This window comes from Panthera pardus, unplaced genomic scaffold, assembly GCF_024362965.1.
Source record: "Panthera pardus isolate Hobbes unplaced genomic scaffold, ASM2436296v1 HiC_scaffold_13, whole genome shotgun sequence".
Taxonomy (NCBI): domain Eukaryota; kingdom Metazoa; phylum Chordata; class Mammalia; order Carnivora; family Felidae; genus Panthera; species Panthera pardus.
Genome location: NW_026526688.1, coordinates 34,388,001 through 34,413,554, shown reverse-complemented (window position 1 = coordinate 34,413,554; position 25,554 = coordinate 34,388,001). Strand labels below are relative to the sequence as shown.

At 44.7% G+C, this 25,554-nt stretch overlaps 1 long non-coding RNA gene across 1 annotated transcript; it reads left to right on the top strand.

Annotated features, from left to right (window-relative positions):
• The first annotated feature begins 922 nt into the window (after positions 1–922).
• On the top strand, positions 923–21,426 carry LOC109277409 (uncharacterized). Its single transcript, XR_002085134.2, has 3 exons — positions 923–2,251; positions 6,084–6,213; positions 21,258–21,426. It is a non-coding gene; the product is annotated as an uncharacterized LOC109277409 (long non-coding RNA).
• The last annotated feature ends 4,128 nt before the right edge of the window (positions 21,427–25,554 follow it).

Genomic DNA, 25,554 nt, shown 5'->3' with positions numbered 1-25,554 from the left:
TGCGGCTTCTCCTTCTACCTCCCACCCAAACATCCTTCAAGAAAAGGAAGAGAGCTTTCGTACCAAGCACAGCGAGGTTTCAGACAATTTAGCAGGCTGTGCTGGGGTTCCTGGAATGGAGTGGAAGACCCAAAATAGATATCCGGGAAGAAAAGAGGATATGGCAACAAAGAACTTACTTTAAAATTGCAGGACCCTGCAGGACCTTTGATTGCCACAATTGAGTCACGTGAATTTTTGGTCTCTGCCATCAAGAGGGGTGTTCCCACGAATTGACTCATGTTCCTTGTTTCCTTCCTGAAGAAAAGAAAAGAAAGGCATGCCGATGGTCTGAACAATTCCAGCCATTAAAGTAGTAAGAACCCGGGGATCTTGGGTTCACACAGAAGTTTCAGTGAAAGGATGCAGGGCTTAGAGATTCTGTTCCCGTGAACATTCATTCAGTCAGCAAATGTTCATCGAGTGCCTTCCAATATGCCAGGTACTGTGTTAAACCCTGGGATACAGAAGCTAATAAGAAATTGGCCTACCTGTTGAGGAGCTCTGTGTCTATGGCAGAAGACACAAAGTAAATAAGGAATTGCTATGAAATATACACCAGGGGCCCCTGGGGGGCTCAGTCAGTTAAGTGTCTGACTTCCACTCAGGTCATGATCTTGCAGTTCATGAGTTTGAGCCCTGCAGCGGGCTCTCTGATGTCAGCACGGAGCCCGCTTTGGATCCTCTGCCCCCTCTCTCCTTGCCCCTCCCCCGCTTACACACACACACTGTTTCTCTCTCTCTCTCAAAAATAAACATTAAAAAAGAAGGAACTACAACCCCAAAGGACTGCTCTGATTTGTTCTGTGGCTGCCGCCCAGTAGAATTTAACAAGAAGAAGAACTTCATGGTTTATTTGCTGTAGTGGATTGTCTAGTGTGCCATTATTTGGAAGTAGGGTCTTTGCAGATATAATTATAGTAAGGTGAGGTCACACCAGATTAGGGTAGATCTGAAGTCCAATGACTGGCGTCCTCATGAGAAGAAGAAAGGGTAGACAGAGGCACACAGGGAAGAAAGCCATATGAAGGTGGAAGCAGAGATTGGAATGATGTGTCCACAAGCCCAGGGACACCACAGATTTCCGGGAGCTATCAGAAGCTACGAGAAAAGCATGGAACAAATTCTCCCCCTGAGCCGCCAGAAGGAATCAACCCTGATTTCAGATTTCTGGACTCCAGAACTATGAAACAATAAATCCCTGTTTTTTCAAGGCACCCGGTTTGTGGGGGATTCTCATGGCAGCCATAGGAAAGCAATACAATTGCTTTCTAGAAACTGTATGCTTTGGTTCATTCCCTTGTTTTGTCCTTGAATCTACTCAAAATCACATGGAGTGTTCCTCTTGGTGTTTGAAAACGGATGGCTACTGATAAGAGGGAGAAACGGACATGAGAGACGTCAGCAATGCCAAAGCTCCCGTGGTTCCTTCTTCTTTGCCTCTTGCACTTTGGTATTTTCTAATCAGCTTATTCTGGCTGGTTCTTACTACCTCAACACTGGTAATTCCCTTGACTGTGGGTGTCTTCCTCTCCATTCTCACCTGCTGTCCTCCTCCACGTGAGCTAGCTCCAACATCTTTTCTACAAAAGTCTTTGTTCTTTATAACGCTACCTAGTACATAACCACATGGTCCAGCTGTGACTCCTCGGCCTTAGCCCATTAACAGAAATTTGTAAGAAGGTAATGGCTGTGTGAATAAATGAGAATTGTAGCCAAATAGGCTGCCGGGGGTACTTATAAATGTAAGAATGTTCTTGTTGGGAGAAGTAAATGTCATCACAGTTTTTATTGTACTGGTACAGACGTCGAGGTGTGTTGGTGGTTTGTCCAATATCTCGTAACTGGTCAGTGCCAGGGTGGAGATGGAAACAGACCATCTTTCCATTCGCTTCCCTGCTGTGTCAGGCAGGGATGGACTGGCCGTTATTCCACAGATTCCCGTGGCATAGATGCCAACAGTAAGGGTTTGTCTATCAGGTTGGTTTATCTGGGAAAATTTTAAGAATTCTGCTTTTCTTTCCTTTCCCCAGCCTCATTATTAAGTAGATGCCAGATGGTGAATTGCAGATTGTATTTCAATTTGTCCATTCGCTCTGAAATTTTATGACCTTGGTTTCACATCCACAGGGAAAAAGTGTTTCCAAAGAAGCTTGAAAATCATTGAAGGGATTGAATGTCCCTCCAGTAGCCCCCTGGGATACATCTAGTGGTAAACATATCTTTTTAATGTATTCATTTTTCTCATCTATGGGAACTACTGGATAGAACATTTGGAAAGAAAAAGTAGGTTAATTTAGTTAAAAAAAAAAAAAAAGAAGAAAGAAAAGAAAGGCCTGAATGATCCCTAATCTCTCCCAAACATGACTGATTATGAACTTTGTTCTAGAAAGAGAACTCAGGATTGTTCACAAGCCAGACACCTATCATACTTATGTTTTACAACCCCAGCATCCATATCATTCTGCCAGCTGAATATCGGCCAACCAGGCCTAACATCAACACAGCATCCGGAAGCACCTGTGGGGTGCACAGAGGGTCCGTGTCAGTCTCTGGGCAGTCTCACGCCCGAGTGAGAGCACAGGCTTCTGAGCGGCATGACTTCATGTTGCAGGTGTCACTTCGGGATACCTCTCTGGCCTCAGTTTCCTTGTTTGTAAAATGGTGCTCACGCCATCCACTTCTCAGGATTATTATGAGGACCGGAGATAAGATACGTAAAGCAGTGCTTGGAAGAGAGAGAATAAGTGCTTCATGACTGGGAGTTATCTTTATATGTTTTAAATTACTGTGTACTGTGTACTGTGTTAAATTTGTGTACCTTTGTGCACAGCGTGGATCACCACAAAACGTTATATGGAAGAAACTTACCTTAGGCTTATCAATTTATTTAACAGATAAAACACCTTTGCTTTCTAAAAACTTTTTTAATGTTTATTTTTGAGAGAGGGAGAGAGAGAGTGTGTGAGCAGGAGAGGAGCAGGGAGAGAGGGAGACAGAACTCGAAGCAGGCTCCGGGTTCTGAGCTGAGCTGTCGGCACAGAGCCTGGCCGACTTGGGGCTCGAATTCGCAAACCGGGAGATCATGACCTGAGCCGAAGTCGAACGCTTCACTGACGGAGCCACCTAGGCGCCCCAATAACGCACCTTTGAATCACCTTCGGCCACATTTTGGCTGTGGTTCATTTGCTTATTAAAGTGTCTGGGCTTTCTCGAGGCTTTTAGAAACTGGTCAGCCTCCAGTGTCCCAGTGCAAGGACGGCAGAGCGGAGGCAGCAAGAGGCAGCGAGTGATGTCCTCTGAAAGGCTTGTTGCACATCTGGTTGAACGGCTCCATCCCCAAAGGGCCCATGTCTCAGAGGGGACATCTCAGAGATGACTGAGAAGAGGAGTTCATATTAAAATAACGGGGCCATCTGGGGCGCCTGAGTGGCCCATTCGGTTAAGCCTCCCACTTCGGCTAGGATCGTGATCTTGTGGTTTGTGATCTTGTGGTTCGTGATCTTGTGGTTTGTGATCTTGTGGTTCGTGAGTTCAAGCCCCGAGTCGGGCTCTGTGCTGATGGCTCAGAGCCTGCAGCCTGCTTCAGGTTCTGTGTCTCCCTCTCTCTCTGCCCCTCCCTTACTCGTGCTCTGTCTCTCTCTCTCTCAAAAATAAATAAACATGAAGGAAAATTTAAAAAAAAATGAAAATAATGGGGGCATCTGATTGTGCAGTGTGACCCCTCTGGGAGAGACAGATTCTCTGCCCTGCGGCGATCACATCGACTTTTCTTCTGTAGCCATTTTGGATGTGGTTGTCTCCTTCCCTTCATTTTTGCATATTTCTGACGAGACAAGGCAGTATTTCCTTTCTCGTCTAAGAGAGATTACAAAGTGTGGCTCTCTGTGACTTACAGGAAGGGATATGGCTGGCGGACTATTAGGCTCGCTGGATCTGAACATCTCGAGGATTAAAGGAGCATCTATTTTAGTATCTTCCTTAAGACACCAGTTTGGACAAAACACAAGGTATCTGACGATCAGAAGTTGGGAGCAGTGCAGATGATGGCGGGTTATAGATAAACGCACGAAGAACTGCGAGTGAAATGGTCATGTCTTCTGCGGGCACATGAGGGTCCGTGTCAGTCTCTGGGCAAGTGTATTCTACTGGACAGTGTGTTGACATGGGGCAAAACCTGAGCCTCAGGTCCTCGCCCCAAATGGGGATGATAACACGTGCTCTCCCTGACATGGTGTGATAATCAAGTGAGTTGAATGTCTGTGAAGATGGCCCGTAAGTGACAAAAGGCCACAGACGTATCACTATCTGGTTATGGCTCAATAAGGGCGGGCTTTGCACCTGTTTATATATACTCAGCGCATAGCTGATCTTGATCCCCAAGGAAATTGGGATCAGCAAGTGACTTCATATGGAAAAGGAAAGGAAAGTGTCTGCAAAACTCAGATTGCCATGTATGGCAGGTTTTTGTCCTTTCCCAATGGATCCAGGAAGAATTTAGCAGCTGAAGCAGTTTCGCTGCTTCATTTGCTTTTAAAACCTCAAGTCATCTGGAAAATTACAGGGTTGGAGTGGCTGAGAACGTGAAGCCACCGAGGAGGACGTTTGTGGAAGGGCTCAGTGGCCTGGTGCCCCCGAGTTCTGCTGTGTGTACCATGGAGAAGTCAGCTGTTCCCAGTGAGAGAGAGAGAGGCAGGGAGAGAGAGAGAGAGCGATGGAGAGAGAAAGAGACAGTGAGAGAGAGAGAGACAGACAGACAGGGAAAGAGGCTGAAGGAAAGAGGGAGAGGGAGATAGGGAGAGAGAGAGAGAGGGAAGGAAAGAGAAAGAGAGGGAGAGAGAGACAGACAGACAGGTAAACAGAATGAAAGAGAGAGAGAGGGAAAAGGGGAGAGAGAGAGAGAAGGAGAAGCAGGGAGAGAGAGAGGGAGGGAGGGAGGGAGAGAAAGAGACAGGATCAGAGAGAGAGAGAGAGAGAGAGAGAGAGAGAGAGAGAAAATGAACTGGAAGAGATTTTCTGTGTTCAGCACCAAAAAACCTGAGGAGGAAGTCAGTTTGCTCAAGCTTGCTCAGGACCTTTCTGGTGCAGTGGGGAAAAGGAAAAAAAAAATCCTTCATGAACAGGAGGAGTTGGAAAGTCAGAATTTTCGAGACTCTGCCTGAACTGCAGGAACAAGAAAGATCCAGCAGGAGACATGGAAAATCAAATGTGTCCCTCCCCTGACTCTGTTCCTTGATCTCCTTCCTGGCAGGATATGTAGAATTTGTGTTGCTAATAGAGCTCTCGAAAGGTTGCAGCCAACACGTGGGCTCGTGTAGGAAACACATTTTGGGTGGTTTTCCTTCATTACATGATGGCGGTGGGTTTATGTTAGAACAAGGAGGTATGTCTTTCTTAGTGTGCCCAGTTGAAGGATGAATGCTAACATGAGTTTTTAAGCTCATAATGGTTCCCATGCCTGCGTTTTGGTGTTGGCGAGCCAGGAATGTTCTCAGTCCTCCAAGTTCTTTAGGATTAGGCCTGCTTCTTGGGATGGGGGAGGGAGATGACTGGCTGGTGGTGAACAGACAACCTGCCCCACACGCCTAAAATAATGATAGCTTGATTTATTCACCTCGTTTATTCATTAGATTCTATGCTTTATTCACTATGCTTTGCATGTGGAGGGGGGAGGGGCAGAGAGAGAAGAGAGAGAATCCCAAGCAGGCTCCGTGCTGTCAGTGCAGAGCCCCACACAGGGCTCTATCCCGCGAACTGTGAGATCGTGACCCGAGCTGAAATCAAGAGTTGGACACTCAACCGACCAGACCACCCAGGCGCCCCTGCGTGTATTTCTTTTCTCGATGAATCATCACAAGAAATGGATGAGGAGATATTATTACCCCATCTTTCGGAGGAGAAAACGAGTGCTGACAGAGGTTACATAATTAGCCCAAAGTCACACAGTACTAGATGTCAGAACCAGGATTGGAACCCACATCTGTGTACGTGGACAGCACCGTCTCAAGTAAACAAAGATTTATTGACAATTCCTCAATTTGCAGGGCACTGTTGAAGATGATGTGCTGTCTTACTCCCTGCCTCCCACGGATTTTTCATCCCGTGGGATAAGCAAAGAACACAGTAGCCGTAACATCACGCAGGATAAAAGAGCCATAACGAGAGACTAACGTGGTGGGTATCTGAAGGGTGGGTCACATTCCCCGGATTGTAATAAAGGTGACTGACAAATCACAGCAGGTTCTGACATGAAACAGTCATGAGAGCTGATAAGTGGTCCTCGCATTATGGAATAAATGGTTTGAAGGCCATATTCACTACCAACGGTCAAAGAGTGATAAGGGGAATCATGGTTATGAGGCCGCATCTACAATGTAAGTTAGATCCTGTGTAACTCCAGTCACAATTCGACAGACATCTATTGCACTGGTGTGGGAAATTAGCTGCCCAATCTGCCGCTAGTGTCCCCCAGATACTTCTGAGAACTCGTGGGAGTCTTCACCTCTGGACTCCTCGTCTGCTGGGCACAGCCGTGTTTTGGTGACTGCCCCATTTCCTCCCACCATGGGCTCCATAGATATGGGGCTGCTGCTCTCTCCTCACCTTCAATAGATACCCCCCCATCTTAGGTGTAGATCTTATCACAAATCATTTGGATGTTTAGATTCTGTTGTATTCAATTTTCAGGGAGCTTTATCCTCTCTTTACTCTTTGGGAGGATGCCAGAAACATGGCTTAACTCCAGCACTGTCCTCATTGACCGATTTTATAGTTGGACTAAAGGGGGATGTATCTTTATCTTCCAGTCCCCAAATCATAGTACATATTGAGCTCTTACCATTTACCCTGCTAAGTGACATGCCAGAGACAAAAAAAGAAGGAATTTTTAACTTTCAAAGAGATTTTTACCACCCCCACCCCAACCCTGGAGAAACCAGACTGATGAACATACGTACTCTGACGGGGACAGAGCATTAAAGATGGAACTTGGAGATCAGCTTAGCTCTTTGACTCTGGTGTGACCTTGCTCAAGCGACTCAATCTCATGTTGAGCCTTTCTGTCCCCACCTCAAAACAAAAGAATCAGTTTAGATGATATCTCGTTGCCATTCCTGCTCGACTTTTTTTTCTGATGCCATTAAAACATACGATGACAATACTCAAAGATTTGTGACACACTGTGTGATTAAGACATGAACTGTATATGTTGCAAGAAATAAAGAATCATAGTGAGCCGGGCGTGTCCCAGTTGGACGGATGAGAGGGGGCTCATCTGGTATTAAGAGTGATTTGATTTAGATTAGCAATGGACAGGAAGACTTTGGTCCATTTCTACCCAGGCTATAAATGGACTGAAAAGTTACTATCTAAAGTGAAATTTTAGTTAGTAGAGATAGTATGTGGGTAGGTCGATCAGGTATGCGCTTTGGATGAACCTGCTGTATTTCTGTCCCCAGTTTGTTTTCCTAAAATCCAACTCCATTTCTTGTGCTTCTTTCCTGCCCTCTTCTCTAAAAAAGGAGCGGCAGCACATTTTTTAAATGTGTTTCACCACTTCTTCCTCCTGAGTTCTAAGGAAAATAAAAGCTTGTGTAGGTATTAATAGCTGTCCATTGTCTTGCTTTTTGGAACTTTCCTCCCAATATCTCCAAATTATCCTAAGGGTTCCCCCAGGCATAAAGAGTACAGTGGTACTTAGCTTCAAAGATAACCCCACCGCGCTCAAAGAATAACACCTAAACTTAATCACACTCTTGTAAAGCCTTCTCTTCTTGAATCTGGACTATCCCTGAAACTCATTCCATAAGCAAGTGATGCTACAGGACTCCCAAGAAGAAGTCATAAGAAGTTTGAGTCACTTGGAATGTTTAGTCTTAGAAAACTCCCTTTTGGAAACTAGTCACCATAAAAAAAGGATAACCACCAGGTTATCTTGAGACTGCCAGGAAAATGCCCAAGTCATGGGGAGGAGCTCTGAGAGGAGAGACGCCTTGTGGAAAGAAGGGCCAAGGGGCACCAAGGTGGCAGATGTGTAGGTGAAGAAGCCACCTCGGAAGTAAGATTCCTCCAGCCTAGCCGATGCTGAGTGGATCAGAGACAAACCGATCAAATTTTGTGGAAATTTCCGACCCCTAGAATCACGATCGAACCAAAGTGGTTGTTTAAGTCGCTAAATACTACTAAGACGTAGTATTTAAGCTGCAATGGATAACTGGAACAAGTATCAACAAACCATAACACTATTCCAGAAGTGTTTGTTGCATGAGCTTGGGATATATGAAAAATGGCAGTGGAGAGTAAGATTGGAAAGAAAATTCAGGTCAGGTTGTATTGTTCTAAGACAGTTGGCTTTTTTCCATTCATAATGGAAAACTATTAAAGTTTTTGATCATGAAAATGACCTATTTTAATAAAAATTTCCTTAGAAGTCTGGCTGATGTGTTATGGAAAAATCAACGCTAAAAGAATGAGTTAGGACGCCCAGGAGAAGAGTAAGGAGGGCGTGGAGGGGGAAGGTGGCAAAAGGAAAAGAGAGTGGGAACTGAGTAGCGTATATTGCCGTATTAGTCTGGAGTCTGGACTGTCAACTAGATAGGGAGTGCAGGGAAGCATGGAGGAGATCCAAAAAGGACCCTGACTTTGTAGCCTTTGTAACTTGAAAGGATTGAGCCGTTAATAGAACCAGGGGACATCAGAGGAGGATTAAGTTTGGAAAGTGAGGGAGAAGGGGAGGAGGAAGGATAATGATTATTTCCGTTTTGAGGTGTTTTATCAGTTGTCTCTTGCTGTGTAATAAAGTATCACAAAAGTAGTCTTAAAACAAACAATGCATCACACAGCTTCTCAGGGTCAGGAATCAGGGAGTGGCTTAACTGGAAGGTCCTGGCGCAGGTGTCTCACGGTTTCGGTCCAGCTGCAAGTGCAGGATGCTGCTACCTAGAGGTCTGACTGGGTCTGGAGGATCCTCTTCCCCTCCCTCGAAGGGCTGTTGGCAGGTGCTGAAGTTGCTTGTCTCGTGGACTTCTCCACAGAACTGCCACAACATGGCTTCCTCCAAAGCAAGTGAGGCCAGAGAGAAGCAGAAGGGTGGGTGGGGCAAGAGGAGGAAGGAGAGGGAGAGAGAAAGACGGAGGAAGGCAGAGCCTGAGCCCAAGAGGAAGCCACGGTCTTTGTTAGGGCCTGAATGTGTCCTCTCAAAATTCACACACTGAAACATAACCTCCAAGAGATTAGGAGTAGGATTGGGTCATGAGGTGAAGCCCTCGTGAATGGGGTGAATGCCTTTATAAAAGAGGCTCCAAAGAGCTTCCTAACCCCTACTCCGTGACGATGCGACAAGTCTGGCCCTCACCAGACCAGGCTGGCACCTTGGTCTTAGATTTCCAGCCTCCGACACCGTGAGCGATCACTTTCCGTTGTTTGTAAATCACCCGGTCTGTGGGAAGTTGTCGCTTCCCGAATGGACTAACACGGTCTTTCTATAATCTAATCTTGGCAGGGGCATATCACACTCCTGCTGCATTCTGTTGTTAGAAGCAGCCATTAAATCCTGCCTCTACTCAATGGAAGGAAAAGTGAGCTCCACCTCTTTCGAAGGGAGAATTTATGGATATATTTTTAAAACCGCCACTGATGTGGCAAATTTCAGCCTCTGAGGGTCTATCCAGGTGAAGGCAGAATCTAGGATGTGTGTGGATCTCGGCATTGAGGTTAGAGGGCAAAGCAGGGGTTGACAGATTAATTTTTGGTTCCTTTTAAGTGTTTTCCAAGCCTCTCCAGGGTGCCAGGCACTCCGCTGAGTGAGGGGGATATGGTGGTAAGAAGACAGGCGAGGTGCCTGCCTCTATCGTGCTTACAGCCTAGAGGGAACTCCAGAGGAGTAAATGGGAAGCTAAACACAGGAAATTATACGGGACACCTGGATGGCGCAGTCGGTTAAGCGTCTGACTCCTGATTTTGGCTCAGGTCACCATCTCGCGGTTCATGGGATATGAAGCTCTGTGCTGACTGCGCGGAGCCTGCTTGGGATCGTTTCTCTCCCTCTCTCTGCCCCCCCTCTGCCTGTGCTCTCTCTCTCTCTGTCTCTCAAAATAAATACATACACTAAAAGAATTATGTAACAAGTAGGAAATCATAATACCCTTGCAATATGAAGTGAGGAGTCAGGGGGGATGTGTAAGAACCTCCCAGATGAAAACAGGATCGGAAGACAGACCTAGAGGACGGTGCAGAGATAACGAGCTCAAGAGAAAATGATGCTGCCTAGGAAACAGGGAGCTGAAGCATTGTTTCCAACCTGCCTGCTCAAGAGCAGAATCTGGCCCATAGACTTATTTTATTTGGCCTGCATTCTGCTTTTTTTTTTTTTTTTTTAAGCTGAAACAGTTGCCAACATTGAAGAATCCTGCATTTCTATTTTCTCTAGAAATTTGCGTTCTCCTGGGGCATATCCTGCTTGTGTCGAGATGGGGTGCTTTCAAGTCTCTAGCCTGCTCCCTCCCTGCCCCTCTCAGTTAATGCCATTGCCAATCTCATTACACTGCTAGGGGTGTTTTGTTCACCCCTATTCCCTGCTTTGCTCTGGGTGACATCGAAGTTTGCGATCCTAGATCTGATGTTTGTAGGTAACAGCATTCATACAGATGCATAAATGACCCAAGATGATGGCAGATTGTAGGAAAGGTAGAAAAATTATCCCATAGAAGAGGGGTTCCACAGGGCAGGACGGAAAGGTCTGGAAAGGGAGGGAGGCTTGGCAGAGAGGTCAGAGGAGCAGAAGCACTTAACCCTGTGAGGCTGAAATGCTGGAGGGGACGGTAATCGAGCATGACAGCCAACAGAGCTGAGTGTGGCAGGCCAGTCTCTCGGAAAGAGCTACGTCTCGATGTTCCCCTGAAAGAGGATGAAAGTAAGAATGGCCAATTGTTACTGAGCGCTTACATGTCAGGCCCTGTTCTCGGGCTTCCATGCCTTGTCTCAGTTCGCCCTCACAATAGCTCTGTGAGGAGGTAGTGATACTATCGCATCTTTTTGTAGACGGGGAGAAACTGAGGCAGAAAGGAATTGAGTTACAATTAGCCGCAGAACCAGGGTTTTATCCCAGGGCATGTATGTGACTCCAGAGCCCGAGCTCTCAACTGCCACACTGGGGCAGAGGACATTTGAAAGTGTCAGAATGAGGCAGCGAATGCCTGGGTTAGCTGCGTTCTGGAGATATTTCTCTTCTCTGGTGGATGACGGGACACCAGTCTCTGGGGAAGGAGGTAACTTCATTCTGGATTAATCATGCGTTCTTGGTTTTATTTTATGTTTTTTTACTTTGGGGCAGGCTCCAGGGAGAGGCTGTCTGTCTGAGGCTGCTGGTGAGCAGATTCCTGGGACACGGCCAGGGGCCTGGCAGTCTGGGACGGCACCTCGGTGGTCAGGTGCTGGGTTTCTCAAGGCTGACCTAAGAGCTCAATCCAATCCAGAACTGTTCACAAATCCACACCCATTATTAGCCACAAGCCTTTCTCAGGGTTGGGCCCAGCCTTGAACGTAGTCTGTTGGGGTCTTGGGTAGGTAGCCAAATGTGGCTCGGGTATGTGGCCAGTAGTGGGGTGCTTGGTGGGGGGTGACTGCCTCAGAGGGTGCCCTAAACTGAGTCTTGCCAACACTGTTGGAGATACGCAATCCTTTCAGCCTACAGTTCTCTGCTTATAGCTCCAGCTTAGTAATAGCCTCCCTCTAGAATGGAAGTTCTAATATTCTGACGGCTGCAGCTTCCTCTTTTCCTAGACCAGGTTTCTCCCAGAAGGGATCATTGAATTTCCAGAAGCAAATAACTAACTGTAAACAGAGTTGATCAATCTGGATCCTTACAATACAGTTTTGTTTCTCTCTTGGCCTGTCTTCAGTCCTGGGGACCCTCTGAAGAACAAACATGAACACTTCTGGCTCCTGATTTTGGTAATTACTCTTAGCACTGGCTGCCAAGATTTCTTTCTAGCCCTACGGTGCCAGTTTTCTTTCTCATTTTTCATTCTTTTGCTGAATCACAATAAGGCTCAGCACAGAAACGGTCTCTATTGCAACATTTGCCCAACATATGCATCTCAGACTAACTGACAGCAATATTGCTGCGAAATTTGGACTTCCTGGAAATAGCTTGTTCATAGTTGGAGACGTGTTTAAATAATAAAAGTAGACTGTCATCCCTGGGTTATGGGTGAAGGAGCTATTTATAGATGAGCAAAAAAGCCCCAATGTGATAACTTACATTATTGTACAAGGACAATGGAAAATTCTCCAGGAGACAGATAGCATAAAAGGGATTTAAAATTAACCTCATCATGTTTTATTCATCAAGACCTTAAGTTGACTTATTTTTTTTTATGAAGGCCATGCAATTTTGATTCCTTTTACTTCTTCTTCTCCTTCTTTTTTTTTTTTTTTTTTTAAATAAAGCCACAAGCCATTTAAATAATTATGCCAGGTCACCAACTGTGGTCTTATGGGCTTATCTTGCTTGGAGATCTCTTTGTTTTGCCGGTCGATATTTTATAAAATTTCCGTCAAAGTCCTGAGGCTGGGTCCAGGCTCTCTAGTTCACTACAGTCTGCCTGCTCCCTACTGTAGAGCCCTGGACTGCTTCAGCTGTCCCTAGGGGTATCCAAGGGCATGACCCCTGCCCTGGGTCTGCGTGTGCCTGTCTGTGCAGACCAGATGTATCCTGTGCCCTTCCCTTTGTACATACTGCAGTCGCAACTAGCTTGTCTTCCTTAACCCTTGCTTTTAATCCGAATCTTACAGCTTCTCATACGCTGCTTCCAAGAAGCCTTTCCAGGCTATTCTGGTCCATGGCGATCTCTCTCTTTCCTATCTTCCCAACACATGTAATTAACAAATGAGGGGGGTGGAGAACTGAGGAAATGGGATCATTAGGAGGTGTTCTAATAATGTTATTATAGGATTTGAAAGGAAGGAAGGAAGGAGGAAGGAAGGAAGGAAGGAAGGAAGGAAGGAAGGAAGGAAGGAAGAAGGAAGGAAGAAGGAAGGAAGAAGGAAGAAAGAAAGAAGGAAGAAGGAAGAAAGAAAGAAGGAAGAAGGAAGGAAGAAGAAGGAAGGAAGAAGGAAGGGAGGAAGGAAAAATGAAAGAAGAAAGAAAGAGAAAATAATAGAAAGAAAAAAAAAGAAAAGGAGGGAGAAGAAGAAAGGAATTTGGAGTAGTATAATTCTTAATCACCAACATTAATATTTGACCTTAAAGAACATCTAATGAGCCTTCCTCATTTTAGCACAGAGTTGAGGTGACTAATTCAAGGTCACACTGCTAGTTAATGGAAGGGTGGAACTCGCAATGCAGTCTGCTAATTCCTGTCACAATGTCATTTTTCTCTCTCTCCCTCCCTTCTCCCCGCCCTCTCCCTAAGCCTGTGTGTGAGCGCGTGCACGTAAACACGTGCACAACGGTATACACAGAGAATGCTTTGGAAGCTTCCCCGTGACAAAAGCCCACTGAGACATCATAAATCTTTTCATGTTGATGGATAGTGGATGAATTCAAAGTGTAACATCAGGGCTTTCTGGTTAATTTGAATTGGGAAAGTCAGAGAATCCAACGATACATGTTAGATAAGTTTTCATCTGCAATGTTAAACAAAAGTGGGTGCTTAAAAATGTGTCAAGAGCCCTTCGGCCAAGTAGAAAGCTTCACTGTCCAGACCGTCTCCTTCCCCAAAGCTTACCGATAGTTAAACTTTTATTGCACTTCCGTTAGTTAGCAAATGTGACGCCTCAGCCTTTCTGAATCCTTGGAGCCAAGGAAGGAGGCTCCAGGTAGAAGGGGCGCCCTTGTAGAGGGCTTCTCTGGCCTTCCTGCTCTGCGTATGTCAGGGATTGATATGCAGCTGTTCTCCAGATGCCGACTCTTCCCCAGAAGCAGCTGCGTCTCAGCAGGGGCCCCTTCTATCAATGTGACAACCTGCTGAGGGCTTTGGAACCCTTCCAGATGTAAGGCAAGTTGAGGCTATAAAACACAATCATTAGCATTATCTCCATTTTCGTTTTCGGGTCTCAGCTGTTAAAAGTTTCTTGTACCGATTGAGGGCTTAATTGTTCTCATTTTTCTTCATAGGTAGCTTCTTTTAGACAGCATGGGATCTTCCCTTGGAGCTGGATTTCCTAAAAAGAAAGAATAGCTATGAGTAATGTTCCTTGCTGCTGGCAGGCTGAGAAGCCTGAGATTAGGGAGCCGTCTTTTCCCAGCGGCAGTGATCCGCATGTCTGTGAGCTGAACAAAATCGTCCATGGCTTTCTTTTGCTGAATCACAGGCTTTCTTCTGCTGAATATCCTTGGAATCAGTTTCTTCTTTCTTTTTTTTTTTTTTCTCCCCTCCCCTCCCTTTGTTAACACAGCCCCCGGGCTCACACAGTGCCTGGAGAGGATCTCTTGTTACTTTATTCTTCTTGGGATCTCTGCTCTATTCAAGAGGGGAAATATATCTATAGTTTGGGGGAGTGTTACTTGAAGATTCAAAAGCTAATGTTTCTTTGCAAAAACTAAAAAGGGATTTCATACTGAAGGTGCAGTAAGTTGGAAACATGGGGCTTGAAGGCCTGTGAAAATATTAACCAAAGCAATAGGTAAAATAATGACCTTGCATAAATTTGCCCATAGAAGTTTATCTTGTCGGTTTATACTGCAGTCATTTTGTCTTGGAAATCCAATTCCTCGGTGCCCAATCTCAGAATCACACTGAGTTTCGATGACAGCATTAGAAATGCTCGTTTAGCCCCACACTGATCTTCACGCAGGCAGACGATTATGGCATCAGCAGCAAACATCTCATGCAAGGAACTGCTGAGAAGCATTTGCTCACATGGGGAGCTCAGTAATTGGCCAGGAGACAGACACTTATGCATATTGATACCTAAATTTCCGGCAATGTTTCACAAGTCTTGAATTCGACATTCAGAAGGTTCCTGTCAGTTTTCCAGACGGTTTATAAAATGCTGAATAGGCTCATGAGGGGTTCTTGGTGGCAGACGTCTCCTGAGGCTGGGTCCTGGGCGAGGTGGCCTTGAGATCTGTCGTTAAGCCTGTCTTCTCCGGTGAGCTCCAGTCTCTATGATGAGAGATGTGAAGCATGTGCAGTGGGGGCTGAACTTCAAATCAGAAACTCCTTATTTCACCTAGCAACATAAAACAGTATGCATAGTAAGATCCCATTAAAAAAAAAAAAATACAGGGGCACCTGGGTGGCTCAGTCGGTTAAGTGTCCAACTTTGGCTCAGGTCACGATCTCGCAATTGATGAGTTCAAACCCCGCTCGGGCTCTGTGCTGACAGCTCGGAGCCTGGAGCCTGCTTTGGATTCTGTGTCTCCACCTCTCTCTGCCCCTCCCTTACTTGTGCTCTCTCTCTCTCTCTCTCTTAAAACTAAATAAAAACATTTTTTAAAAATTAAAAAAAAAGCACACACATACTAATACCTACCTATCAAACGTGTATTTAAAAGAAGATTGTAAGACACAGAGTTAATAGTGATTTTGTCTGCATAATAGGATTGTGGATGATCTTTTTATTACAAAGACATAATATTTTACATTTGTAAAATTGCCTTTTGTATTTTCTTTTTAAGAGTTTTTGGTATTTTCCGATTTTTTGTTTTTGCAATAAACACGAGTTACTTTGTAATCAGAAAATATCTAAGGATGTGTACAAATTTACGAAATATTTGACATCCAAATTAGCATCAGACTTGGCCTGATGAGTTTCTGTGTTGAGATTCTTTTCTTTACAAATTGTACTTGAATCTCATTTACTCAGGACATCTACTGTGTGTGGCATAAAGGCTAGCTCAGGGAGGAGCTGTACGAAACCCAGATTTACCATTTTGTCCTTGGTGCTGCTGACGAATTTGTCTCATACCCACACTTTTATACCTTGTTTCAGCAGGTTAGGTGGTATATACAGATGTGATCTACATGTCTTATTGTATGTTAATTATGTATTAATAAAAAAGAAATAAAAATAAAAGATCCATGTAAGGTAGAATGTGATTTTTTTTTTTTTCAGCACTTTGAAATGTCGTTGAGATTATGGCACAAACTGAATGACCTGGTCAGGGAAATGCCTGATGGGAACAGAGTATTCCACTGTTCTGTATGTTCTGCCCGAACCAAAGTGAGAGCTGTGGTTAATTTCTCTAGGTTGGAAAATGTGATAATAGCAATATTCGGAAAAGCCACCAAGTGATCTCTTCCCCATGAAACCAAAGTCTAAGAAATGCTGCCTCTCCTTGCAGAAGATGTCAATGTCTCAGGGAAAGAGGGCACTGAGCAGGGTCCTTTAACTTTTGTAGTTGGGAGAGGGACAAATGAGAGCAGATGAAGAGGCCAAATGACACAAAAATGTTCAAAGAATATAAAGCATCATCTGGAATTAAGACACTGAACAGGATAAGAGACAAGATCACTTACCTGGGATATCTTTGATTTTATAAGTAGTAAGGTAAACTACAAATTCTGGTTTTCTCCTGTCTGTTTTTGATGAGACACCCATGCTGGGCGGGGCATTTTTTACCAATGAGGAACTGGCCTTAAATATGCGCTAAGGCCAAGAGCTTATTTCTTAGGACTTCTTTTCAATTTAACTTAATTTAATAAAGTTAGGCCAGGTGGCTTGGAAAATCAACCAACTGTGCTTTGTTATAAATATTTAGCTAAAGAGGTTAATTCAGAAAAAAAATTAAATTATTCCAACTGTTGTCCCGATCCTCAATCTTAGGTTATGTGTATAGATACATTATTATGTGAATAACAATATTTTAAGTTTACAGTGCATTGCAGTTTTGAGTCTGGTGCCTTAGACTGCTCAGCCTAAGCAGTCTGAGCCTAAGCTCAGAATCATCAGTATTCTGATACAGTGCATTATAGTACAATTATATGTGTGTATATATATATATATATATATATACGTATATATATACATATATATATGTATGTATGTATATACATATATATACATACGTACATATACATATGTACATATGTATATACATGTATATATATGTATATATACATATGTACATATGTATATATATGTGTGTATATATATATATATATATATATACATTTTTTAAGGAAAATTAAATTCAATGATGTTTATGGCTTTCCCAATTCCACTACTAGAAATTGGATCTGACCCCCATGTTGTCTTCTGATAGCTCTGATTCAAAAGGGCACCTGTTACTTATTTCTATTTTTGAAAAATCTGACCACTGTATTGATGGTCTGGGACACTCCAGATAAGTGAGCACCCTGGGCCTTCCACCTGTGGAATCTGCACTGGCTTCTGGTTTCCCATGCCTCGCTTGTCTGTGGATTCAGCAAGGCCACCGAAAATGTAATAATTTAAATTCTTCCAGATCAGGCTAACTCCCTGAAAAAGGTAGGAAGCTAAAATCCCATACAGTTCCCCACTATCCTCAATGCCCCACCAAGATATTCCTTGCTGGACGTATTTTGTGAGTGCCTGTGAACAACCTTCTCATTTTTTTCCCACCCGTGTGCTTGACGTCACATGGGAGCAGTCACAGACCACTGCCACTTCTCTCAGTGCCCTCCTGGGGTGTCATATCTGACAAGGGTGCCCTTGCTCCGTCCTTCATTTACCAACCTGGGAGTTACCAGAGTGGCAGAGAGGAGGAGAAGTTTGTACAAATGACTACTTGGAGATTAAGAAGGAGCCAGCCCAACTATGTAATCTGCCAACGTCAACTGCTAATAAGCACGTTAGCCCACGTGTCCTTGAAGGAGGTCTGAAAGGTTCTTTAATGGGATCCAAATTTGCTTTTGGTAGCCCTGACCCTCCCTGAGCAGGCCTGAGACCGTAAGGAGCAGGTAGTGTGCTTGGCTCACCTGTTCTCTGCTTCTCTTGGGCACGTAGACATCAAAGCAGAACAGCTTAGCTCCCTTCCCTCAAGGCTTGTCCAAGAAAATAATGCCTCAGCAGATTTCCTCTCTGTTGGGCTCAGACCTGAATCCACAGGCTGAGCAGGGAACTAATATTTGAAGTCAGACACCAAGCGTTCCCCAGTTCCCAATCTTCCCCTTATGCACTCTGGAATGCACACACCCACGTGCTCAAAATCTTCTTCTGCTTCTTTTTTTTTTTTTTTTAATATTTTAAAATTTATTTTGATAGAGATAGAACATGAGTGGGGGAGGGACAGGGAGAGAGGGAGACAAAGAATCCCGAGCAAACTCCACACTGCCAGTGCAGAGCCGGACATGGGGCTCGAACCCACAAACCGTGAGATCGTGACCTGAGCCAAAATCAAGTCAGAGGCTTAACTGACCGAGCCACCCAGGTGTCCCACTCAAATTTTTCTTAGGCGAAAACTTAATATACAAATAACTTATGATGGCCACACCGATTAATCATCATATGGGCCAGGCCTCAGTCACAGCCAAATCCCACTTTTGGCTCAAGCCAAGACCTCTGCCTCATCTTCTAGCTGGAACAACAAAATTAACACACATGAGAAGATTATTGTGCAATCCAAGATAGAGTGAAATCAAATGCTGGATAAACTATATGTACTGTAAATGCTGTGGGGTTTCAGGGCCGGAAGATGCCTCCTACAGGGTAGTGTTGTTAAGAAAAATGGAATGTGAGGACAGACGTGTATTGAACCCTGAAGCAACAGTAAGATTTTCACAGGAGAGACCCCGTGTCGCATGAATTCTCCTTGAGGGATGTGTGACACGCACGTCCTTATAGAGGTCATTTCATGAGTTTTCTCATTTCAGACTTTTAATGGAAACCAACTTGCTGGCTTATTTTCTCCCTCCTGTCTTCTGGCACTAGAAAGATAAGCGTTTGAGTTCCAATTCCACGCTTTGATGTGTTGAAGTGATCCAGGCAAAAAGAGATGTGGTTCTTTAGACCAAAAGTAGAAGCTGCCAAGACAGTTAAGCAGTTCCTGGAGGTTAGTATTTGCTGATGAATTAGACGTGAAGGTGAGGAAAAGAAAGGAGGTAACGATGATGGCAAAATTTTTTGCCTGATCATTCGGAAGGATGAAAGACAGTCCCATCAGTGGGGATAAGGAAGGGGGCAGCTTTTGAGGGCAGAAGGTTAGGAGTTCAGTTTCCGGCACTTTCCGTTCGGTATCCACATGGCGATAAGCCTAGTGTCCAGTTAGACAGGAGTCTGGAGTGCACTACAGAAGTTTGGGATGGTGACACAAGATTGAAGTCATCAGCTTAGAGATGGCCTTTAAACACACCTAGGAAATGGGAGGAGTTCGACAAGGGGCGAGATCCCAGGCTACGGAGTCCTGACGAAGGAGGCAATCCAACATTCTCAATAATCAGTGTGTATCCCAGAATCTTGGGCTTCCCTTCCCTCACAACCCCTCCAGCCTGGGCTCTGGGGTCCAGCGAGCGGTCATGTGGTGTCCTCTGGGCACTGAACAATTTTCTTGTGGCGTGTAGGATATTCACGGACTCTGCTACCTGGGCCAGGCACCGCTGCCATCTGCTGGGCACTCATGGGGCTTCTCCTGAGTACTGCTGCACCCTCTGGATGTCACAGTGTCCTACAGAGCTTGAGGTCCGAGGTGGGTGGAGTGAGGGTGGTATTGTATGTGGGGGGTTAGAGGTTTACCAGAGCCGTGCAGTTTATGGCCCCAAATTTAAGAGCTGAAAACGCCAAATTCTCCCTCTTACAGCCACCTATCCCCACCACATCCACAGGACTCAAATTCTAGTGACAAACATCATGCCGACCTTAGACTTGTCCCTTCCCTGACCCCAGAGGCCATGCTTATCTGTTTGACCTTTTCTTCCCTTGGAATGAATTCTCCCCTGGGAGGTTTCTTCATCCCTCATTCAAACAGACAGCTGGCAAATCCAGTGCAGTGGTTTGCCAGACATGTCTAGATATGCATCAGTCCTAGCAGTGGGGCTTTTAGGCATTTACGGGGCCGAAAGTTGCTTTTTAAATTTCAGAGGAGAACGCATCTGACGTTATTAGTTACTCTGAAGTCCCCTGGCTTAGAGAGCCGTAGATCCGATTTAGGGTAACAGCGAGCGGTATTTTCCGGTGTGTGAGTATCTCTTCTGCAACCTCTTTGATCGTTAGCCCGAAGGAAGCAAACTTCAGTTGGCATTGACAATGACAGGGCACTCAGGGAGAGAGTCGTTTGCTACTTTTCTGGTTTAGAGGTGAAAGCGCGCCGCAGCCTTCTAAACGTTTAAGCGTGGGGGCAAATGGGACTGTTAAAATCGTGTGGTAATTCACAGTTTAGTAGTGTCTTATTACGATCATGCTGTCTTTAGATTTTAAGTTGCGGCGAAAAAAAAAAATCATCTTACCAGTAGGCATCTACGTGTGCCTGGATGAATATCTTCTTTTTGAACAGGGCGGGCCCCACAGAAGGCATTGTGTCTTTGTCTGTGTTTTATACTCCCAACACTCTACGGAGAGCCACTAAAGCAGCCTGGCATTCTGCTGGTAAACCCCTGTACCTCTAGACAGAGTTTATTTTGGGGGCTAAGTGTCCTCTCTGATCAGTCCGTGCCAACACACATCCGTCAATAAATAGTTTGAGTCTCGCCTCTGGTTTTATATAGCTGTTAACCCGTTGACTATTTGAATCTTATAGAATGATTTGCCATATTACATATTACATTGAAAAGTTGTAATAAGGAGGAGATGTGATGTTCATTAGTTTCATTGGAAACATAAGAAAACTCAAAGTCACAGTGCCCAGGCCTCAGGTGATACCGGGAGAAGGTATTAACATCATCTTTCGAACTCAGGCCCTCTGACCCCCAGGAAGGTGCTGTCTCTAGCGGGAAGTCCTCCTTTCTTAAGGCTCTTCCGCTCTTTGGGTCATTATCCCTGTGGACTTTGATTTCTCCTCACAGTTACTCCAAAGGAAGAAAAGCTGGAACTGTTGTTGGTGCATTCCCCCCACCCCCCCATGTATTTTAAAAAAGGTGCCATCTTCTCCTCCTTCTGGGTTTGCATGTTTGGGGCGGGGGGACGTCTTAGCTAAATGGAAAGACGAGGATGTGAATTTATAGACTGATGTGCAGGTCAGAGGAGGGGAGTGTTTTGTGGGTGATGACGGGTGTGTGAGGGATGTGAGGCTGTGAGCAGGTGTGTGAGAGAGTGTGATAGAGTCCAGTGATGTGAGACTGAGTAACATTTCCTCTCCGCAGGGTAATTTGCTATGGGACACTTGACACAGCAGGAAATGGGGGGAGCAGAAAGTGTAAGAACAGCTGGAACACCTGGAGAAATGCTATACTTGCACCAGACTGTGGATTCAACATCTTCATTTTGTTTGCTACCTGGTATTTGTTATCTCTCTTCTGATGTGTTAAGGTTGTTTTCGTTTTCGTTTTTGTTTTTGTTTTCCCTAACTTCATGCCAAGCTTCCAGATGGAAGGAATGGTATTTTGCCTCATTTTATCCCTGCAATGTCTGGCCGGCCAGTGCTAGGAACCGTGTGTGTGTTTAGAACCCATTATTAATTGATTGATTCCTGCCGTTCCCTGTGGTCATATATCTTATGGCTCTGCAAGCTGTAGTTAAAAAAAAAAAAAAATTCAGGAGCCCCAGTAAGGCAAGTCAGTTAACAATCACTGCTTCTCTTAAGCTCTTAAAGAGTCCACACACGCTAATGCTGTCATTTGGATGTCCAAATAGATTTTATTAAGGCAAAAATGTAACAAAAATCTGAATAGACGTTTTGGAAGGTCTGACCGGAAGAGTCTCTCTCAAGAAGGTTTTGTTTACCTGACTTTAATAATTGTAGAGACTTAATCATTTCTTTTCTGAGATTTGCCCTATGATCCATCTCACCCCAGATTTTCATAATTATCATTTGCTGGCAGCAGAAACTCTTGGGATCGCGGGAGTAGCAAGGGGGCAAAGTCCCAGTGAAGAAGCACTTTTCAAGTCTCTGCTTGAGTCACATTGGTTAGTGCCCTGTTGGCAACATCAAGTCCAGCCCCGGTTTATTGATTGCGTGAACAAGTGTAGGCTGGCTGACCACATGGGGTCCATGTCATCCCAGCTGATAGCCAGCCAAAGCCCAGAAGCAGAGGCACCTTAGCTGAGTGACAGCTGGCCCTACGCACACAAATGAGTCCCAGTGAGACTAGCAGAAGAACCACACAGCTGAGCCCTGCCCAGATCGCCACTCTGCTCAACTGTGAGATAAATGCGTGTTGGTGTTTTAAGGTACAAAGTTTTGGGATGGCTGCACAGGAAAAGACAACTAAAACGGTGCTCACTAAAAATTTCTTGAATAGGGGGCGCCTGGGTGGCTCAGTCAGTTAAGCAGCCGACTTTGGCTCAGGTCATGATCTCGCGGTCTGTGAGTTCGAGCCCCATGTCGGGCTCCATGCTGACAGCTCAGAGCCTGGAGCCTGCTTTGGATTCTGTGTCTCCCTCTCTCTCTGACCCTCCCCCGTTCATGCTCTGTCTCTCTCTGTCTCAAAAATAAATAAACGTTAAAAAAAAATTTTTTTTTAAATTTCTTGAATAGATAAATAAAATGAGTAACGGAATTAATGATGGACAAATGAAATGAGCAAGGTGGTTATTTTATTTAGTGTTCTCATTCCACAAATAGACAAATTGAAGTCAGAGTAGCTAAATAACTTAGCTAATACTAGGCAACAAGTTAGCAGAAGGCCAGTACAGAATATCTATTATTCTTTTCTTCTAAAATCATATTGTCTCCCTAACAATACTGTAAGCTCCTTGAGATCAGGAATCTCTAGGGTTTTGATCAGCAGTGTCTCACAAAGTATTTTATGTGTTTCCTATTTATTTATTTTATTTTAAAATTTCTTTCTTTTTTTTTAAATTTTTTTAAAATGTTTATTTATTTTTGAGACCGAGAGAGACAGAGCATGAACGGGGGAGGGGCAGAGAGAGAGGGAGACACAGAATCGGAAGCAGGCTCCAGGCTCTGAGCCATCAGCCCAGAGCCCGACGCGGGGCTCGAACTCACGGACTGCGAGATCGTGACCTGAGCTGAAGTCGGACGCTTAACCGTCTGAGCCACCCAGGCGCCCCTCTTTCTTTTTTTTTTTAAAGTTTATTTATTTTGAGAGAGGGAGCACAAATGGGGGAGGGACAGAGAGAGAGGCAGAGAGAGAGAAACCCAAACAGGCTCCACATTGTCAGCACAGAGTCAGATGCGGGCCTTGAACTCACGAACTGTGTGACCTGAGCTGAAGTCAGATGCGTAACCGACTGACTGAGCCACTCAGGCACCCCTGTATTTCCTATTTAAAAATTACTTCTGAATAGAGAATAAATGCACACAGTCTACAGGAGAAAAGGTACAAAGGCTCCAGCGAAAAGTCAATCTGTCTTCCACCCTTTTACCAAATTACCCAATGTTCCTCCCCAGAGGCACATCTAGTGTCAAGTTTTTTTGTTTGCTTGTTGGTTTTGATTTGTTTTGTACACTTGCGTGTGAGGTCTGCCATGCATTTGGTGTTGATGGTGGTGAGTAAACTTCAGGGCTTGTTTTTTCCTCCCAGTCAGAGAACAGGGGGTGGGGGCAATAAAGAAAACCAGTCTTGAACCTCCCTCCCAGCCATCTGCTATACTATCTACAAGGCCGCACCATTTTAGGAGACAAAAGTTGATACAGAAGAGAATCAGGGCCGATTGGAATACTCAGGAGTCAGCATATATTCTGGGTTACCATAAACCATAACTATCCTACTACAACTAAGGGAAACAACAACAACCTGAAAACATAAAGGTTTCCCTGGACAATGGCCAAGATGCATGCCCTTAAATTGTGGGAGAGAAGTCAGTCTTGGATAAGGGGGACAAATTCAGTTTATTAATAATATGTACAACATTGTTTTGTTCAAGTCCTTTGATGTGCTTTATCTCTCGTATTATGAAAACATGTACATGCCACACAGATTCCCAGTTATATTTCTCTGGCCAGCAAGCCCAACATTTTTACAAGAGCATTTAACTTCTTATAAAAATAAAAAAAGTAAAATTGACTTCCTTCCTTCCTCCCTCTCCCTCCTCTCTCTCTCTCTCCCTCTCCTTTCCTTCCTTCCTTCCTTCTTTCCTTCCTTCCTTCCTTCTTCCCTCCTTCCCTCCCTCTCTTTCTTTCTTTCTTTCTTTCTTTCTTTCTTTCTTTCTTTCTTTCTTTCTTTCTTTCTTCTTTCTCATTTTCCCTTAATACATTCTCCTCTTATAGTCACTGCTTCACACACACCTATTTGTTTGGGCATTTTCCTGCCAGAGATCATGAAATGTCATCCCCCTGACCTTGTCTGTCATTTTATTTCTTTCAACTTTTTTTTTGTGGTTTGTGACCCTGTCCTTAAAGTTGTCCCATCCTAAAATGTTGGCCCGTTTCACCAAGATTTCACAGTCAAAATTTTAGAGTACACCTTCTTTTTCTGCAAGTATACTTTTCCTCCTTCTGCAGGGAACTGTAAGCTTTCATCAGCCATCTGACACATATGACTTTCCCCACCCTGTCTAGCCTTTCATTGTGATAGTCATCGCACAGGATTAAACTTTTTTTGCGTCCTGGTGGTCCAGTGTTTTCTGAAGATAAGAGAGCTGACTTTCTTTCTGTAGGTGCCCATGAAAATGGCTCCTCGCGTTTGCTCATTCTTGTCTACCCTGTTGCCTTGCGTTGGTATGTCTTCTCCTCGGAGGCTAACCAAAGGCATGACATAAGACATTTCTCCACAACAGAATTGTACTGTAGCACAAAATCAGAAGATCCCTTAGATGCTACATTCTGGAAATTCCACGAACCTTGGAAGTTGGGGAAATGGGTGGTTTGTTTTCAGTTCTCCCAATATCTTTTTTCAAGATTCTGTTGGGTCTCCTTCCCCTCGTCTCTCCAAAGTGCTCTTGCTGGTAAAAACTGGGACAAACACCTTCTCATGCAGTCGCGAGAAGGTGTTAGTAACTTAAGGAGAAGGTAGAGTATCCGATTCTCCAATGATGATTTCTTAGACACTATAGAAGCCAGAAGGGGAAATTTGTTTGGGCAAGGGTAGGGGCTCGCAGGTGCTCTCCAGCCCATCTAGTACATTCTCACCTTCTCTACTTGCTCACAAGATGGCCCGATGGTAATGTTTGTACTTACGCCCAGTCTTGAGGCTGCCTTTTAGCCAGTGACTCTGCTTAATGACCTCTTCTCTTACCCTCACTACAACCTTCAAGCTCCACCCTGCTCTGTCACAGTGGCCTCCTTCATATGAAGGTTGCATCTTGTCTGTATGATTTTTCTCTGGCGGCCTCGGTGTTCAACTTCCCAGAACCGGAAGAAGAGGAGACAGAAGAAGAACAATCCCCTCCTCGTTGAGAACTCATGCCAACAGAATTACCAAGCACGGAGTGGTGCCTTCCAGGTTCCCTCCCACGCACGCCTCAGGCTTCCAGCCCCGTTTCTGCACAGCCTGGGCCCTGCGTCAGCTTTGATAAGAGCTGGGCTGTAATCAGTGC